This window comes from Poromitra crassiceps, assembly GCF_964638095.1.
Source record: "Poromitra crassiceps genome assembly, chromosome: 6".
Lineage (NCBI taxonomy): Eukaryota > Metazoa > Chordata > Actinopteri > Beryciformes > Melamphaidae > Poromitra > Poromitra crassiceps.
The window spans coordinates 11,347,958-11,355,457 of NC_139627.1; the positions used below are offsets into that span (position 1 = coordinate 11,347,958).

General features: G+C 41.4%; 1 protein-coding gene across 1 annotated transcript in view; it reads left to right on the forward strand.

The window, feature by feature from the left end:
• LOC310778860 (H-2 class II histocompatibility antigen, A-U beta chain-like) overlaps window positions 1-7,500 on the forward strand; it is a 16,419-nt gene that overhangs the window by 989 nt on the left and 7,930 nt on the right. The window lies entirely within an intron of this gene.

A 7,500-nucleotide genomic window follows, 5' to 3' on the forward strand; every position in this document is an offset into this window, starting at 1 on the left:
AGATAAAGTTTTCAGTCGATAAACTCTGAACCAGACTGAGCTCAGTGACGCCATCTGGGGGCAAAAGACTGATGCTGCAACTAGGAGTATTATTATTACTACTGTTAGCACTGTTTCTGTGTAATACTACTGCAGTTACTACTTATTTCTACCACCACCACCACCACCACCACCAACAACAACAACAACAACAACAACTACAACAACAACAACATTAATACTACTACTACTACTACTACTACTACTACTAATAATAACAATAATAAATATAGCCGCAAGCGGCGATGCGGGGTCCAAGCTTCCGGTGACTTGGGGGGTGTATGTAACGACGTCAGTTATGACATCATAAATGACATCATAAATTACATCATAAATAATTTATGATGTCATTTATGATGTCATTTATGATGTCATAACTGACGTCGTCATAGAGAAGGTGACAGTCTTGTGACATCACTGATGATGTCATCTATGATGTCATCTATGATGTCATCTATGATGACATAGTGTCAAAGTTTAAACATTTATCATTTCAAGACGGTTTCACGTATCCAAATTCTTTATACAACTTTAGATCAGGGAAGTCCAGAGATGACACAGAAAAAGTTTGGGCTCATTCGGGCAAATGGCCTAGGACGAGTTCGTTTTTTTTTTTGGAAAATCTAGCAGGCTTAAATGGGTGTGAGTTATGGGTCAATACGCAAAAGGGTCTGTTATAGCGCCACCATCTGGCCAATATGGCTAATTTTTTGTCTCTGAGCAGTGGGGCACATTTCCAACCTATGTGCAAGGTCTGGCTACTGTAGCCCTTACGGTTTTTGACGTGCATGCTGTTTTAGGGCAGAATAATAATAATAATAACAAGCTTCCGGTGAAAGTTTCAAAGTTTCAAAGTTTCAAAGTTTCAAAGTTTCAAAGTTTCAAAGTTTCAAAGTGTCAAAGTTTAAACATTTATCATTTCAAGACGGTTTCACGTATCCAAATTCTTTATACAACTTTAGATCAGGGAAGTCCAGAGATGACACAGAAAAAGTTTGGGCTCATTCGGGCAAATGGCCTAGGACGAGTTCGTTTTTTTTTTTGGAAAATCTAGCAGGCTTAAATGGGTGTGAGTTATGGGTCAATACGCAAAAGGGTCTGTTATAGCGCCACCATCTGGCCAATATGGCTAATTTTTTGTCTCTGAGCAGTGGGGCACATTTCCAACCTATGTGCAAGGTCTGGCTACTGTAGCCCTTACGGTTTTTGACGTGCATGCTGTTTTAGGGCAGAATAATAATAATAAACGGAACAGATACAATAGGGATCCACGCACTTCGTGCTTGGACCCCTAATAACAATAATAACAACAACAACAATAACAATTATAGCTGCTGCGCAGCAATGGGTCGTGGCCGGGCAAGTCTCAAGGCTTTGAGCCTTGAGCCTTGAGCCTTGAAATCAGCTCAGAAGTGTCAAGTGTCAATACAAGAAGGAAGGTTGGCCATAATGACAATGAATCAGCACTTCCTGCCGCCCTTCAACTGACTGATGACATCATAAATACAACCCAATTGCCGTACTGTGGAAGTCGATGCAAAGGAGTGACATCACACCACATGTGATGTCACTTATGACATGACATCACAATAGCTCCCCAGGGACTCTTAGTGGCTGGCCCAACACGAGCTCGGCCGAAGAGGACTGCAGATCCTCCTTAGGGGCCGAGCGCAGGCTGTAAAGAGGGCTATTATAACGCCACCATCTGCTCAATTTGTGTATTTCTTTCGTGTATAGTATAAGGCCCCTCTGTGCACCTCCCTACGAAGTTTCGTAGCTGTAGCTGTTATGGTTTCTGAATTACAGCTAATTTACTGCAAAATTTTTCGAAACCCCATGCAAGTCAATGGGGAAAAAAAATATTATGACATCACAATTGCTCGAGTGACATCAGTGATGGCATCACAATTGCTTGACTGACTGATGACATCACAAATACAACCTAATTGCCAAATGTAACAAGATTTTTCGAAACCCCATGCAAGTCAATGGGGAAAAAAAATATTATGACATCACAATTGCTCGAGTGACATTAGTGATGGCATCACAATTGCTTGACTGACTGATGACATCACAAATACAACCTAATTGCCAAATGTAACAAGATTTTTCGAAACCCCATGCGAGTCAATGGGGAAAAAAAATATTATGACATCACAATTGCTCGAGTGACATTAGTGATGGCATCACAATTGCTTGACTGACTGATGACATCACAAATACAACCTAATTGCCAAAGGTAATTAAGGTAATTAGGCTATACACGGGGCCAGAATTCAACGTTTTGATGCACTGTGCGCTCAATTTTTGACCGATCGAAAATCTGGTTTGATACTTTTGTGTAGAACAGTCTAACGATGCAGATACTGAAGTTTGGTGTCGTTTGAAGAAAAAATGTGGGAGGAGTAGGGTTTAACCAGGAGGATGAAGAATAATAATAATAATAATAGCTGCTGCGCAGCAATGGGTCGTGGCCGGGCAAGTCTCAAGGCTTTGATGATAGACCATACGGTTCAGAAGTTATGGACCAGAATGTAAAGAGGGCTATTATAGTCTCAAGTCTTTTAGCTATAGTCCAAGTCACGTCTCAAGTCTTCAGTCACAAATCCAAGTCAAGTCTCAAGTCTCTTATGGGTGAGCTTTCTATCATCTGCTGCATGCAATCCAGCTTTTTCTGATTTCCTTGCAGCATGGAGCTTCTTGATCATCTGATGGCGTTTTTTGTTGCGAGGCATCCCAACTGGGACCTTACATGGAAAGATATACTGTTCCCACTTATATAGTGTCAACCAGAAAGGATTTGTGACATCACTTATGACATGACATCACAATAGCTCGAGTGACATCAGTGATGGTTTCACAATTGCTTGACTGACTGATGACATCATAAATACAACCCAATTGCCGTACTGTGGAAGTCGATGCAAAGGAGTGACATCACACCACATGTGATGTCACTTATGACATGACATCACAATAGCTCCCCAGGGACTCTTAGTGGCTGGCCCAACACGAGCTCGGCCGAAGAGGACTGCAGATCCTCCTTAGGGGCCGAGCGCAGGCTGTAAAGAGGGCTATTATAACGCCACCATCTGCTCAATTTGTGTATTTCTTTCGTGTATAGTATAAGGCCCCTCTGTGCACCTCCCTACGAAGTTTCGTAGCTGTAGCTGTTATGGTTTCTGAATTACAGCTAATTTACTGCAAAATTTTTCGAAACCCCATGCAAGTCAATGGGGAAAAAAAATATTATGACATCACAATTGCTCGAGTGACATCAGTGATGGCATCACAATTGCTTGACTGACTGATGACATCACAAATACAACCTAATTGCCAAAGGTAATTAAGGTAATTAGGCTATAGACGGGGCCAGAATTCAACGTTTTGATGCACTGTGGGCTCAATTTTTGACCGATCGAAAATCTGGTTTGATACTTTTGTGTAGAACAGTCTAACGATGCAGATACTGAAGTTTGGTGTCGTTTGAAGAAAAAATGTGGGAGGAGTAGGGTTTAATCGTTTTTGCAGTTTTTGCAGTTTTGCGGTCTTTAGACTTCATAATTGGCCATAGGTTGCATTGTACAAAAGCTTCCCCTCATTTAGGCGCACATTTCGGTGAAAGTTGCAAAGCCGTAGCACGTACGCCTGATTTTTTATGAATTTTTTAAGTTTTAAACTTTAGACGGTCGCTGTAGTGCCACCGTTAGGACTATTGGCCCCAAATTTGTGTCAAAGACGTTTGGCATGGGACTGGACCTTTGTGCAAAATTTGGTTAGTTTTCATCCATGGGAAGTCGAACTTCCCGGGAGGATGAAGAATAATAATAATACAGGCAAATACAAGAAGTGGCCTGGCGCTTCGCTGGCCCGGCCACTAATAACAAGATTTTTCGAAACCCCATGCAAGTCAATGGGGAAAAAAAATATTATGACATCACAATTGCTCGAGTGACATTAGTGATGGCATCACAATTGCTTGACTGACTGATGACATCACAAATACAACCTAATTGCCAAATGTAACAAGATTTTTCGAAACCCCATGCGAGTCAATGGGGAAAAAAAATATTATGACATCACAATTGCTCGAGTGACATTAGTGATGGCATCACAATTGCTTGACTGACTGATGACATCACAAATACAACCTAATTGCCAAAGGTAATTAAGGTAATTAGGCTATACACGGGGCCAGAATTCAACGTTTTGATGCACTGTGGGCTCAATTTTTGACCGATCGAAAATCTGGTTTGATACTTTTGTGTAGAACAGTCTAACGATGCAGATACTGAAGTTTGGTGTCGTTTGAAGAAAAAATGTGGGAGGAGTAGGGTTTAATCATTTTTGACTGACCACAACGCACTGCAGTTCCCGGGAGGATAAAGAATAATAATAATAATAATAATAATTATAGCTGCTGCGCAGCAATGGGTCGTGGCCGGGCAAGTCTCAAGTCTTTTAGCTATAGTCCAAGTCACGTCTCAAGTCTTCAGTCACAAATCCAAGTCAAGTCTCAAGTCTCTTATGGGTGAGCTTTCTATCATCTGCTGCATGCAATCCAGCTTTTTCTGATTTCCTTGCAGCATGGAGCTTCTTGATCATCTGATGGCGTTTTTTGTTGCGAGGCATCTCAACTGGGACCTTACATGGAAAGATATACTGTTCCCACTTATATAGTGTCAACCAGAAAGGATTTGTGACATCACTTATGACATGACATCACAATAGCTCAAGTGACATCAGTGATGGTTTCACAATTGCTTGACTGACTGATGACATCATAAATACAACCCAATTGCCGTACTGTGGAAGTCGATGCAAAGGAGTGACATCACACCACATGTGATGTCACTTATGACATGACATCACAATAGCTCCCCAGGGACTCTTAGTGGCTGGCCCAACACGAGCTCGGCCGAAGAGGACTGCAGATCCTCCTTAGGGGCCGAGCGCAGGCTGTAAAGAGGGCTATTATAACGCCACCATCTGCTCAATTTGTGTATTTCTTTCGTGTATAGTATAAGGCCCCTCTGTGCACCTCCCTACGAAGTTTCGTAGCTGTAGCTGTTATGGTTTCTGAATTACAGCTAATTTACTGCAAAATTTTTCGAAACCCCATGCAAGTCAATGAGGAAAAAAAATATTATGACATCACAATTGCTCGAGTGACATCAGTGATGGCATCACAATTGCTTGACTGACTGATGACATCACAAATACAACCTAATTGCCAAATGTAACAAGATTTTTCGAAACCCCATGCAAGTCAATGGGGAAAAAAAATATTATGACATCACAATTAGGGGCCAAGCGCAGGCTGTAAAGAGGGCTATTATAACGCCACCATCTGCTCAATTTGTGTATTTCTTTCGTGTATAGTATAAGGCCCCTCTGTGCACCTCCCTACGAAGTTTCGTAGCTGTAGCTGTTATGGTTCCTGAATTACATCTAATTTCCTGCAAGATTTTTTGCAACCCCATGCAAGTCAATGGGGAAAAAAATGTAACAAGATTTTTCGAAACCCCATGCAAGTCAATGGGGAAAAAAAACATTATGACATCACAATTGCTCGAGTGACATTAGTGATGGCATCACAATTGCTTGACTGACTGATGACATCACAAATACAACCTAATTGCCAAATGTAACAAGATTTTTCGAAACCCCATGCAAGTCAATGGGGAAAAAAAACATTATGACATCACAATAGCTCGAGTGACATTAGTGATGGCATCACAATTGCTTGACTGACTGATGACATCACAAATACAACCTAATTGCCAAAGGTAATTAAGGTAATTAGGCTATACACGGGGCCATGACATGACATGACATGACATGACATCACAATAGCTCCCCAATTGCATCGACTTCCACAGTTGACTGACTGATGACATCACAAATACAACCTAATTGCCAAATGTAACAAGATTTTTCGAAACCCCATGCAAGTCAATGGGGAAAAAAAACATTATGACATCACAATAGCTCGAGTGACATTAGTGATGGCATCACAATTGCTTGACTGACTGATGACATCACAAATACAACCTAATTACCAAAGGTAATTAAGGTAATTAGGCTATACACGGGGCCATGACATGACATGACATGACATGACATGACATTACAATAGCTCCCCAGGGACTCTTAGTGGCTGGTCCAACACGAGCTCGGCCAAAGAGGACTGCAGATCCTCCTTAGGGGGCGAGCGCAGGCTGTAAAGAGGGCTATTATAGCGCCACCATCTGCTCAATTTGTGTATTTCTTTCGTGTACAGTATAAGGCCCCTCTGTGCACTTCCCTACGAAGTTTCGTAGCTGTAGCTGTTATGGTTCCTGAATTACAGCGAATTTCCTGCAAGATTTTTTGAAACCCCATGCAAGTCAATGGGGAAAAAAAATATTATGACATCACAATTGCTCGAGTGACATGAGTGATGGCATTACAATTGCTTGACTGACTGATGACATCACAAATACAACCTAATTGCCAAATGTAACAAGATTTTTCGAAACCCCATGCAAGTCAATGGGGAAAAAAAATATTATGACATCACAATTGCTCGAGTGACATTAGTGATGGCCTCACAATTGCTTGACTGACTGATGACATCACAAATACAACCTAATTGCCAAAGGTAATTAAGGTAATTAGGCTATACACGGGGCCAGAATTCAACGTTTTGATGCACTGTGCGCTCAATTTTTGACCGATCGAAAATCTGGTTTGATACTTTTGTGTAGAACAGTCTAACGATGCAGATACTGAAGTTTGGTGTCGTTTGAAGAAAAAATGTGGGAGGAGTAGGGTTTAACCAGGAGGATGAAGAATAATAATAATAATTATAGCTGCTGCGCAGCAATGGGTCGTGGCCGGGCAAGTCTCAAGTCTTTTAGCTATAGTCCAAGTCACGTCTCAAGTCTTTAGTCACAAGTCCAAGTCAAGTCTCAAGTCTTTTATGGATGAGCTTTCTATCATCTGCTGCATGCAATCCAGTCTGCTTAGAACACTGCAGTTCATGACAGGGCTGGGGCAGAAGGCAGAGCTGATGTTATGGAGAGGAAGGCTGAGCGATTTATAGATGACATCATCAGTGATGTCACAAAACTGATGACATCACTGATGACATCATCAGTGATCAGTTGAGATTCAAGCTTTATTTAGCAAGAATTTGCATTAGTAAAACATTTTGATGCACTCTGGGCTCAATTTTTGATCTATCAAATATCTGTTTGATAGTTTTGTGGAGGACAGTCTAACGATGCAGATGCTGGAGTTTGGTGTCGTTTGAAGAAAAAATGTGGGAGGAGTAGGGTTTAATTAGTTTTGCAGTTTTTGCAGTTTTGCGGTCTTTAGACTTCATAATTGGCCATAGGTTGCAGCGTACAAAAGTTTCTTCTCATTTGGGCACACATTTCGGTGAAAGTGCCAAAGCCGTAGCACATATGCCTGATT